The sequence below is a fragment of the Neofelis nebulosa genome, chromosome 13 (assembly GCF_028018385.1).
Source record: "Neofelis nebulosa isolate mNeoNeb1 chromosome 13, mNeoNeb1.pri, whole genome shotgun sequence".
NCBI lineage: Eukaryota > Metazoa > Chordata > Mammalia > Carnivora > Felidae > Neofelis > Neofelis nebulosa.
In genome coordinates, this window is record NC_080794.1 from 19,203,501 (window position 1) to 19,216,396 (window position 12,896).

The following is a 12,896-nucleotide window of genomic DNA, read 5'->3' on the forward strand; positions in this document are numbered from 1 at the left end:
TGAAGCAGTGGGCACACCTAAAGAGATTTTTTCCAGATCTTTAGAATAATTTTTAGTTATCTGTCATAAGAAGACTGACCCATACTTGTTAAACATTTAAGCAGATACAACTTTGCTCAGAATTCTGGAGTCAGTGTGACACTGTTGTCATTTTTAAGCTTGTATTCTCATGACATTCCTGCTGCTTCCTGTAAGAGCCTTTTTGACTATTTGGATGAGGCTCAAATTCAATTATGCCTCCAAATAGCTTCTCAATGACTGTATCGAAAGAAGATAAATCCTGCAAAAGCATTTCTAAACAACTGGCTAATATAAGACACAAAATTCACACTCTTCTGATTTAAATGACAATTTCTATTACATTATTGTCAACATATAATTTCCAGATTTTAACTAATATCTGTGGCAACTTTAAAATGTACTTTTCTTTTCTTGGGGTGCCTGGGTGGCTCAGTCGGTTAAGCATTCAACTCTTGATTTCAGCTCAAGTCATGGTTTCAGTGTTCTGAAGATCAAGCCCAGCATGGGCTCCATGTTGACAGCATGGAGCCTGCTTGGGATTCTCTCTCTCTCCCTCTGTCTCTGCTTCTTCCCCCCTCACTCATGTTTTTGCTCTCTCTCTCAAAATAAATAAATTAATTTAAAAAAATAAAAATAAATTAAATGCACTTAACTTTTCTCATATGCCATCTAGGACTTAGTTATACAATCATTAAGAAAAAGGAAGTATGTGAATATGGCTACATTTTCAGCTTCAGCTTTACAGACAATTTGACCACCAAGAATATTATTGTTCCACACAGCATTTAATGACACTTTGTTCAGCCACACTGAGATGGTTTTCCTCAGACATTTTGGTGATTTTTAAAAGTTTTCTTTACACTGTCCTATTAACCGAAATACATACTAACACGCACACTAATTACTGTTTAATTGATTGATATTTAGCTCTATCACATCAAAAAGAATTTTCATTTATCGATGGTATTTCTTTTGGAGTACCTGCATATATATTTCTTCAGATATCTTTATCTTGTTCACATCAGTGGGAGATTCAGAAGTATCTGTGGCTCACACGGGGGACTTCCCTTACATCAAAAGCAGAGCTGCCCAAGCTTATAGATACAGAGAAGAGATGGATGGTCAGCAGAGGTCAGGGATGGGGATGAGCGAAATGCGAGAAGAGGGTCAAAAGGTACAAACAATTAAATAAGTCACAGCGATGTAATGTATAGCATGTGGACCATAGTTAATAATACTATACTGCATATTTGAAAATTACTAGGAAAAGAAAACAATGTTTGCAACTCTGTATGGTGAGAGATATTAACTAGACATTATGGCAATTATTTCACAATATTTACAAATTTCAAATCATTATGTTACATATCTGAAATTACTCTAATGATATATGTCAATTATACCTCAATAGTTAAAAAAAAGAGTAAAGTTGGTTTGTGCACCTTCCCATTGTTTCACTGCTCACCAGTTATTCTCCTGGCTCATTCAAGCCAGCACATTGTATGTTCTCTGCAGTGTCCATTGAAGAAATAACCATTACTGGAAGTATAACAACTGACAATGTGACTTATCCCATTTCAATAATAAAACTGTATTTTAAGCAGGTCACAGTTTTTCTCAGAAATATTTCTTCAAAGGATGTGAAACAAGAAAGTTGAGTAAGGGACATGAAAGTACAAAAACCAGCTCTAAGAATAAGGAGGATAAAGTGTTGTTTCCCCTCCCCAGCTGGTTTAAACCCTCTCCTTCAGTCTATATATTCCTACTGTCAAGACAAAAAGGAAAAAAAAGAGTTCACTATTATTTAAGATAGCCTTACTAATATGAAAAACAAAATATTCCAGGAAATATCCTGACTACCTTCCCAGAATTTTCTGAAGAAATACTAAAATTTTTAGTTTAATGAAAGAAAAAAAATGAGTAAACAATATGTTTTCAGTTCCTCTATCATAATGACAATATGATATTGCACATACTTGCCCTTTTGTGCTCTGTTCCTTAGTCATGAAAATCCTCTACTACCATGTCCATGAGCAAAGACTATCATCTTTCAGGACTCGGAACATTCAGTATGTCTTCTAGAAACTAGTTCTCAACTCTCCATCAGTTTTTTCCAGTGTAATAAACTGGATGTGTTCCCCCAAAATTCATATGTTAAATCCACACACACTGTTCGGATGACATTTTGATGTGGGGCTTTTGAGAGGTTACTAGGTCAAAAGGGCAGACTTCAGAAACACAGCACCACCTAAAGGAGTTTTGGAGTCCATTACACCAACAGCTGCACACCTGCATCCGCTAGGCACATCTCTAGTAAGGCAAGTCAGCCTGAGAAACAGAGCAGCAGGCCCCTCTCCCAACAGGCCATCACAAATCCCTTCCACCCACTTAGTCTAAGGATCACAGTGTGCTGCAAAGTTTCAATTCTAAGAGAAACTAGATCTAGCCTCATTTTGGGTTTCTTTTTCTTCATTTGTTCATTTGATTTGCTTATGTTTTTTTTTTTCTTCTTTTCTTTTTGTTTCTTGGATACACAAAGAGCAAATGTTTTATTCTATTTCATTTTGTTATTTTTTTTAAATTTTTTAATTTCTTAAATTTTTTTATTTTTTTTCCTTTTCTATCAAGCTTCTCTTAATGATCAGACTAAAACATACCTAGGATCTGCTTCCCTTTTGTGACTTTGTTTTGTTTCATTTTTTTATTTTTCAATTTAAAATTTTAATTTAATTTTATTGTTTTCTTCCACCAAAATGACAGATGGAAGAATTCACCCCAAAAGAAAGAACAGAAAAAAATGACAGCCAGGGACTTAATCAACAGATATAAGTAAGATGTCTTAACTAGAATTTAAAACCACAATTTTAAGAATACGAGTGGGGATTAAAAAAAGCATAGAAGATGCCAGAGAATCCATTTATGCAGAGATAAAAGAGCTAAAATCTAGTCAGGCTGAAATTAAAAATGCTATAACTGAGATGCAATCTCAAATGGATGCCATCACAGTGAAGGTGAACAAAGCACAGTAGTGAATTGTGATACAAAAGGTAAAATTATGGAAAATAATGAAGTGGAAAAGAAGAGGGGAAGAAAGGCAAAAGATCATGATACAAGACTTAGAGAATTCAGCAACTTATTAAAGAGGAATGATATTCATATCATAGGAGTCCCAGAAAATAAAGAGAGAGAAAAAAGAACAGGAGATTTATGTGAGCAATTTATAGCTGAAAACTTTCCTAATCTTGGGAAAGACATGAACATCAAAATCCAAGAAGCACAGACAACCCCCATTAAATTCAACAAAAACTGACCATCACTAAGGCATATTATAGTCAAATCCACAAAACACAAACAAGGAAAGAATCATGAAAGCAGCAAAGGAAAAAAAGTCCTTAACCTACAAGAGAAGACAGATCAAGTTCACAGCAGTCCTATCCAATGAAATTTGGCAGGCCAGAAAGTAATGTCAGGATATATTCAATGTGCTAAATAGGGAAAATATGCAGCCAAGAATCCTTTATCCAGCAATGTTGTCATTTAGAATAGAAGGAGAGATAAGAGTTTCCCACACAGAATGCAAGCTGGGGCAGCCACTCTGGAAAACAGTATGGAGGTTTCGCAAAAAACTAAAAATAGAACTACCCTACATCCCAGCAATTGCACTACTAGGCATTTATCCAAGGGATACAGGTGTGCTGTTTTGAAGGGACACATGCAACCCCATGTTTATAGCAGCACTATCAGCAATAGCCAAAGTATGGAAAAGAGCCCAAATGTCCATCGATGGATGAATGGATAAAGAAGATGTGGTATATATGTGTGTGTATATATATATATATATATACACACACATATATATACACACACATATATATACACACACATATACATACAATGGAGTATTACTCGGCAATCAAAAAGAATGAAATCTTGCAATTTGCAACTACATGGATAGAACTGGAGGGTATTATGCTAAGTGAAATTAGTCAGAGAAAGACAAAAATCATATGACCACTCATATGAGGACTTTAAGAGACAAAACAGATGAACATAAGGGAAGGGAAACAAAAATAATATAAAAACAGGGAGGGGGACAAAACAAAAGACACTCATAAATATGGAGAACAAACGGAGGGTTGCTGGAGGGGTTGTGGGAGGGGTGATGGGCTAAATGGGTAAGGTGCATTAAGGAATTTACTCCTGAAATCATTGCTTCACTATATACTAACTAATTTGGATGTAAATCTTAAAAAATAAAAAAAATAAAGTTTAATTATAAAAAAATAAAAATAAAAATTAAAACACCTGAAAAATTCATTACATCTAAAGAATAATTAAGTGGCTAGACCCATGCTGTGGAAAGAGAACTATGTAGAATGGCTACAATTCATATTTAATGTGGTTCTGGTATTTTTTCCCAAACCCTCCCCATTAGAATAATGGACCTGTGACATAAGCGAGCATTTCTTCAAGTCTTAGGAGGGAGCCTTCCCTTTTCTTTTATAATTTTACTTTGATATTCTCCAGTGTTGTACTTCTGAGATCTGCATTATCTATTGCCTAACTGCACGGAGCTTTTGTACAAATTACAGGTAATTCTTTGTCTTCTTTTGCTCTTGAAGAAGAAATCCTTCCTCATGGTCTTTTGATGAACTTAAATTAAATGGAATTAATTTAGAACACTTAGCATTGGGCCAGGATCACACTAGATGCTCAGTAAAGGTTAGTTCCTTTCCCCATTTCAGCCTAATTAATTTTTTTTAACATCAACAACACAAACAACGTAAGTATCTGGCATCCAGTTGACAATTTTCTCTTTAAAAGATCAGATTGTCTGAAAAACAGTAACAAAAGGTACAGTGTCCTAGAATCTTTCCTTGCATATTTTGTATATTAACCACTGCAAGTTTTTTAAGAGGATAAAAGTTTATGCTACTCCATGAAATAGAGAATTAAACATTTATATAGTTGTTTAAAAAAAATGTTTTCCACACAAACAAAAATTAAAAGAGTTCATGACCACTAAGCCAGCCCTGCAAGAAATTTTAAGGGGGACACTTTGAGTGGAGAAAAAAACAAAATGAAACAAAAGACGAAAAGCAACAAAGACTAGAAAGGACCAGAGAACATCACCAGAAATACCAACTCTACAGGAAACACAATGGCACTAAATTCATGCCTGTCAGTAATCACTCTGAATGTAAATGGACTAAGTACTACAATCAAAAGACATAGCATATCAGCATAGACTTAAAATTTAAAAAAACAAGATCCATCTATATGCTGCCTACAAGAGACTCTCTTGAGACCTAAAGACACCTGCAGATTGAAAGTGAGGAGATGGAGAACCATCTATCATACTGATGGACATCAAAAGAAAGCTAAAGTACCCATACTTATATCAGACAAACCACATTTTGAAACCAAGACTGTAACAAGAAATAAAGAAGGGCATTGTATCATAATCAAAGGGTGTATCCATCAAAAATTGTAAATGTTTATGCTCCCAACTTGGCACACCCAAATATATAAGTCAATTAATCACACACAAAGAAATTCATTGATAATAATACCATAATAGTAGGGGACTTTAACCTACAGCAATGAACAGATCAAGAACCCAGCAGAGATGTCTACTTTCACCGCTGTTGTTCATCATAGTACTGGAAATCCAAGCCTCAGCAATCAGACAACAAAAAGAAATAAAAGGCTTACAAATTAGCAAGGAAGAAGTCAAACTTTCACTCTTTGCAGACAATGTGATCCTCTACGTGGAAAACCCAAAAGACTCCACCAAAAAACTGCTAGAAATAATACATGGATTCAGCAAAGTCATAGGATATAAATTCAATGTACAGAATCTGTTGCATTTCTATACACCAATAATGAAGCAGCAGAAAGAGAAATCAAGGAATCGATCCCATTTATAATTGCATCAAAAAGCATAAGATAACAGGAATAAATCTAACAGAAGAGGTAAAAGATCTGTATGCTGAAAACTATAGAATGCTTATGAAAGAAATTGATGATGACATAAAGAGATGGAAGAACCTTCCATGCTCATGAAGTGGAAGAACAAATATTGTTAAAATGTCCATACTACCCAAAGCAATCTACACATTCAGTGCAATCCCTATCAAAATAACACCAGCATTTTTCACAGACCTAGAACAAACAATTCTAAAATTTGTATGGAACCAGAAAAGACCCCAAATAGACAAATAAGGTTGAAAACAAAACCAAAGCTGGTGGCATCACGATTTTTAACTGTATTTATTTAACTGGACTTTAAGCTGTATTACAAAGCTGTAATCATCAAGACAGTATGGTATTGGCACAAAAACAAACACAGACATTGATTGAACATAATAAATATCCCAGAAACAGGCCCGCTAATGTATGGCCAACTAATCTTCGAAAACGCAGGAAAGAATATCCAATGGAAAAAAGTCTTTTCAGCAAATGGTGTTGGGAGAACTGAACGGCAACATGCAGAAGTATGAGACTGGACCACCTTTCTTACACCATACACAAAAATAAACTCAAAATAAATGACATACCTAAATGTCTTTCCTAGACAAACCATCAAAATCCTAGAGAAGAAAACAGACAGCAACTTCTTTGACCTTGGCTACAGCAACTTTTTACTAGACATATCTCTGGAGGCAAGGGAAACCAAAGCAAAAATGAACTACTGGGACCTTATCAAGATAAAAATCTTTTGCACAGTGAAGGAAACAATCAACAAAACTAAACAGCAACCAATGGAAATGGGAGAAAATATCTGCAAATGATATAAAGGATAAAAGGTTAGTATCCAAAATATATAAAGAACTTATCAAACTCAACACCTAAAAAAACAAATAATCCAGTGAAAACATGGTCAGAAGACTTGATTAGACCTCTAGGCTTTTCTTTTCTTTTCTTTTCTTTTCTTTTCTTTTCTTTTCTTTTCTTTTCTTTTCTTTTCTTCTCTTTTCTTTTCTTTTCCTTAATATAATTTACTGTCAAATTGGCAAATACATACAGTGTGTAAAGTGTGCTCTTGGTTTTGGGGGTAGATTCCCATGGTTCATTTCTTACATACAACATCCAGTGCTCATCCCAACACGTGCCCTCCTCAATGCCCATTACCCATTTTTAGACTTCTTTTCTAAGAAGACATCTCGATGGCTAACAGAAACATGAAAAGATGCTCAACATCACTCATCATCAGGGAAATACAAATCAAAACCACAATGAGATACTACCTCACATCTGTAAGAATGGCTAAAATTAACAACTCAGGAAACAACAGATGTTGGCAAGGACATAGAGAAAGGGGAACCCTTTTGTACTGTTGATAGGAATGCAAACTGGTGCAGCCACTCTAGAGAACAGTATGGGAGGCTCCTTAAAAAAATGAAAATAGAACTACCCTACAACCCAGCAATTGCACTACTAGGTATGTTGTATCAAAGGACACAAAAATGTTGATTCAAAGGGACACATGAAACCAATGTTTATAGCTGTGCTTTCAACAATACCCCAATTATGGAAAGAGCTCAAATGTCCATCAACTGATGAAGGGATATGGTGTATGTATGTGTATGTAATACACACACACACACACACACACACACACACACACACACAAAATGGAATATTACTCAGCAATGAAACAGAATGAAATCTTGGCATTTGTAACAATGTAGATGGAACTAGGGTGTATTATGCGAAGCCAAATAAGTCAGTCAGAAGAATACCAATATCATATGATTTCACTCATAGGTGGAATTTAAGAAACAAAACAGATGAACATATGGAAAGGGAAATAAAAGTAAAATTATAAGTTAAAAACAGGAAGGCAAACCATATGTGTCTCTTAAATACAAAGAACAAACTGAGGGTTGATGGAGGGAAGGTAGCTGGGGGCATGGGCTAAATGAGTGATAGGTTTTAAGGAGGGAACTTTTTTGGATGAGCACTAGGTGTTATATATAAGTGATGAATCACTAAATTCTATTCCTTAAACCAATATTACAGTAAATGTCAACTAACTTGAATCTAAATTAAAAATAAAAAGAAATCTGAGGCCAAGAAAATGCATATGATTTGGTACTGGAATACCCAAGTTTGGGATTGATCTCCATTAACTCCTATATCACATTTTCTTTCCATTTGTCATTAGATATAGAAAATCATTGAAATCCTATGGAAAACCTTTTGTCATTTTTTAAGAAACATTTTCTCATTAAAAATCATTTTTTAATATGAAATTTATTGCCAAATTGGTTTCCATACAACACCCAGTGCTCATCCCAACAGGTGCCCTCCTCAATGCCCATCACCCACTTTCCCCTCCCCCCACCCCCCACCAACCCTCAGTTTACTCTCAGTTTTTAAGAGTCTCTTATGGTTTGCTTCCCTCCCTCTCTAACTTTTTCCCCCTTCCCCTCCCCCAAGTCTTCTGTTAAGTTTCTCAGGTTCCACATAAGAGTGAGTGTTTACCAAGAGCAAGGTAGGAAACTAATCCCTGAGAAATGAATGAAAATGTGTAATCTATTGTCCTGAGCTCAAAGTAGTCATTACCATTGCTGAATGAAAATTCTGCTTTGACTTGTATGCTAGTTTCTCATTAAAGCCATTGCAATAGTAACTAAGGGAGATAACTTGGGTATTTCTTCTCCTGACATTCTTAAATCAATGTCATCATGTTTATGCATAATAAGTGATACAGCTATTTGTCATTTCATATTGTATAAAGAGGAAGGAAGGGAAGGAGGAAGGAAAAGATGGAGGTAAGAAGGAAGGAAAAGAGAATGAGCTCTTTCTTTCAAGTCTTAAAATAAAGACCAAGCATAGAAATTCAATTTTTTTTGTTTTAATCTGTTTTTGTTGTCGTTGTTGTTGTTGTTTTCTTATCCTGTTCCCGAACCTCTTCATTTATATTTTCTCCTATAGAAATCATAGGTGATTACATTGCTACCCATACTATTGAAATTTGTACACTTTTCTCCCTATTTGGAACTTTAGAATAAACATAATTACTTCCTTTTATTGATGTTTATTGCTCTGTTGCAGTAGCTCATTTACATGTATATTTCTTCAAATTATTTTCTTGTATGAATTTGGGGAGCAATTAGGTTATATTAGTTTAAATCAACAAATATTATTAAAAGAATAATTATAGAATATATTGATAACAACCCTTCCCTGGGAAACTTAAGTACTATTTATCATCCCACTAATTCTCCAGGGAAGTAGATCATTGGTTTCCAAAATCTGCAAATTATAGAGGAAAGAGGGTATTAAAACTAACAGGATGGACTTGGAAAAAAATCACTTAGCATAACATAGTCAAAATGAGAGAAATAATTTAAAAATCTATGACTTTTGTAATAAATATACTAAAGTGCATTAAAACGACATAAAATTTATTGAATTTTAGTGTGAAATATGAGAATGATTAACAGAGAAAAATTTTAAACCAAGTTCTCCTGAAATCACATTTATTATAGACATAATAGGCCCTTCCTTTACTACATATTATGCACAAAATTTACCCTTATAGAAATATTGAAGGCCTATGAAACATTGCCTCTCTTTAACAGATATATAAATTGTTGGCTTCCAAGTTCATTGACCATATAACATAATAAAAGAGATACAAACAATGCCCGTGAGAAATGGCACACTATTCCTGTTCTGTACTATTCTCAAGTTCCCTCTTTCAAAACTGAAGGAGCAATGCCTTGATGTAAAATGACACCAATATTGAAGCAATAATGCTCCTGAATAATATGCTTCACTGGCAGAAGCTTGTCACCGTGGTAACACAACAACATCAGGCAACATTGTTTTGTTCCTTTGTCCATGAAAATTCTCAAGATAAAATACGATGTTAAAATTAACAAACCAACAAAATGAGGCATTTCTTCGAATCATACTTATTTGTAACAGGTAAACAACAGCATATTTTTACTCATATTTTTAAAACTGTGTAAAAACATCACCCTGACCCTATGTGATCTTAGAGAAATGGGATGAACTTTTAACAACTCATCTGCTACATTTCTAAATGGGCACAACTTGTTAAGAGATGAGAAATCTGCTAAGAGAGCAGTGATGTCGTTGTCAAAAGTGGTCAAAGGAGCAGGGAAAACAAAGTACATCCCAGCAGATGAAGGAAAAAGAGCTATGGAAAAAGATGAAGGAAAATGAGCTGGTGAGTCACTCCCACACAGCAGAAGTGGGCCTAATCAAGGAATAGTCTCTAACCTCAGAGAAGGGACACCTAGCAGCATTTGTCCAGCTGGATTTCAGAATTACAATGGACAAATGTCTCTCCTATGTGATTTTCTTTCTTCCCTTTTTTGAACGGATATTTCTCTTGTAATTATACTGCTCTAGTTTAACCCATATGTTGGATGTTTGTAGTATTAACAAACTTATTCATAGGTCTCTGGATTAAGAAGGACACATCCTGATTTAAAATATACCATAAAATACTGTACTCTTAGCCTCATGCTATAATTGGGTGAGATTCTCTGAGGACTTGAAGGGCTTGACTGTATTCTGCATCTGGAAGGCAATAAATAATTTTGAACAAGAGATAGACTATGGCAGATTGATTGCTTAATGCCATCAATTAATGTTTCTCTATATCCATATGCTTTGCCCTATAAACTTATAGTCCCTTCCCTTTCTGACTCTGAGATCAGGCTGTTACTTGCTTCAGGCAATGAAATGTTATCAAATGTACTGTAATCAGAAAATTAAAAAGCCCATGTGTGTTTCCATTTTCTATTTTACACAATGATGCTTGCTCTCTCTTTTGACCTCTGCCATCATCATAGGAACAAGTGAACCTGCCAGAGGTGTATGAGAAGTACTTGGAAAAAGCTGAGGTCATTCTAGACAAGGCAACAGCCAGCAGACCCCAAAACATGTGAGAGAACACAGCCAAGATCAGTTCATCTCAGCCCAGATCAGCCCAGTACATAATGCCAACCTAATATATAGATTTGTGAGGAATAATAAAAGGTGGTTGTTTTAAACCACTAAGCTTTGGGGTGGTTTGTTAAGTAGCCATAGCCAACTGATATATCTTCACTTGCATGGTCTGGGACTAAGAATCCAAGACCAGGATTAATTAGAAAAGGAGTCAGTTTCTAGTAAACTTTGTCGATGAATTCCTTGTCTGGAAGACAGTGTTTAAGGAAATTATTGTTGGGCATATTAACCCTAATCTCTCAATCCACTACTCTGATCACAAAATGTGTCCCCTAAGCAAAATAACCCATTCCACTATCAATTCTCTAAGAGCTGTGAGAATTGAAGACCATCCTCAGAATGCAGGTTATTTCCCCTGAGAAGGATGGGGTAAAACCATTTGTATGGACAGTCCAAAGGGCATATACTTTCTCATATGGAAAGTGTTTATAGGACTACCATCCACAAATATGGCATGAAGGTGAGAACAGTCTTCTGAGGACTTCTAAGATTTTTCTCAAGCATCCTCCAATGATCTCCATCATTCTGGAGGAAGTAACCATCCTAAATGACTTCCTTTCTCTTAAACCTTGGGATCTAAGATCCACTTTTGACAATCGCTTCCATTTGTTAATATTATTATATGATACATAGATCAAGTGTGTTAGAAAGTTTCAGAAGCAGAGTAAGTGTGTTAGAAGGTGAAGTGTTCTCTCTCCTTGTTGAAATATCAGACAGATGAACAAAAAAGTTATCACTATAAAAATTGCAAGAATCTGGGATGGTCTTCTTGCAGTTCTGGAGAAATCCAAGGGCAGGACAGTGTGTACCCATTTCTAGCTTCTCATTTCAGTGATCCCATCTTACTAGGCAAGGATCTTTTTCTTCCTTAGAATATATCCATAGCCTTATTTGCATGCCAGGAGCAGTCATTTACATGGGGGCCAGTAGTTTCCTTATTATTCTGCTTGCTTTCTCTTTGACCTCTGTCATCACCATAAGAACAAGAAAGCCTTCCAGAAGCATGTAAGAGGCACTTGGAAAAAAAGCTGAGGTCATTCTAGACAGGACAATAGCCAGCAGACACCAAAATATGTGAGAAAACAGTGCCAAGACCAGTTAATCTCAGCCCAGATCTGCTAACCCACTCCTACGTTCCTGATGTAGTTGAAATACACTAATTTGTATGCTTACTAGAGTGAGACAAGCCAGTATAATGCTTACATGACATAAGTTTGGACCTAGAAACAAATCATATAAAACAGTACAATGAGTATATTCCGTCCAGGGGGTCATCAAACACGTTTCTGATTATAGTAGTACCTTTAGTCCCCATCTACTCCATGGCACAAGGTACAGCCAGACTTCTGTAATAATAAGGGTGAAGACAAGGTTCTGCTAAGACATATTACCACTGTTTCTTAGTCACTAATCACACCAGAGGGGCTGGTACTTCCCTAATCACACTTAACATTACATTGCCAAATAGTTAGACTGTCTCTTGCTAAGTCTGACTTCCACTGCAGCTTCAATTCTTGGCACTGGCCTAGAATTTAATGGCCAACAGGAGACTCACACACTTCTGTTACTGCTGTCTCTATAAATTTCCCTGATACATGCTATTCCAGCATGTTTAGTATGTGTGTGCTCTTGCCATTTCCCCTCCTTTGTATGAAGCACCTCACTTACATCAATGGACATATCATCTATGCAGAAGATCAACAAAGAAACGATGGTTCCAGCTGGAATAACAGATAAATTTAGGACACTCCATCCTAAAACAGCAGCATACACATTCTTTCCAAGTGCACACGGGACATTCTCCAGTATAAATCATATATTAGGTCACAAATCAGGCCTCAACAAATACAAAAATACTGAGATCACACCACGCATATTTT

At 35.6% G+C, this 12,896-nt stretch overlaps 1 long non-coding RNA gene across 1 annotated transcript; it reads left to right on the forward strand.

Moving 5' to 3' along the window:
• The first annotated feature begins 9,848 nt into the window (after nucleotides 1–9,848).
• Nucleotides 9,849–11,061, forward strand: LOC131492364 (uncharacterized). Its single transcript, XR_009252029.1, has 2 exons — nucleotides 9,849–10,228; nucleotides 10,860–11,061. It is a non-coding gene; the product is annotated as an uncharacterized LOC131492364 (long non-coding RNA).
• The last annotated feature ends 1,835 nt before the right edge of the window (nucleotides 11,062–12,896 follow it).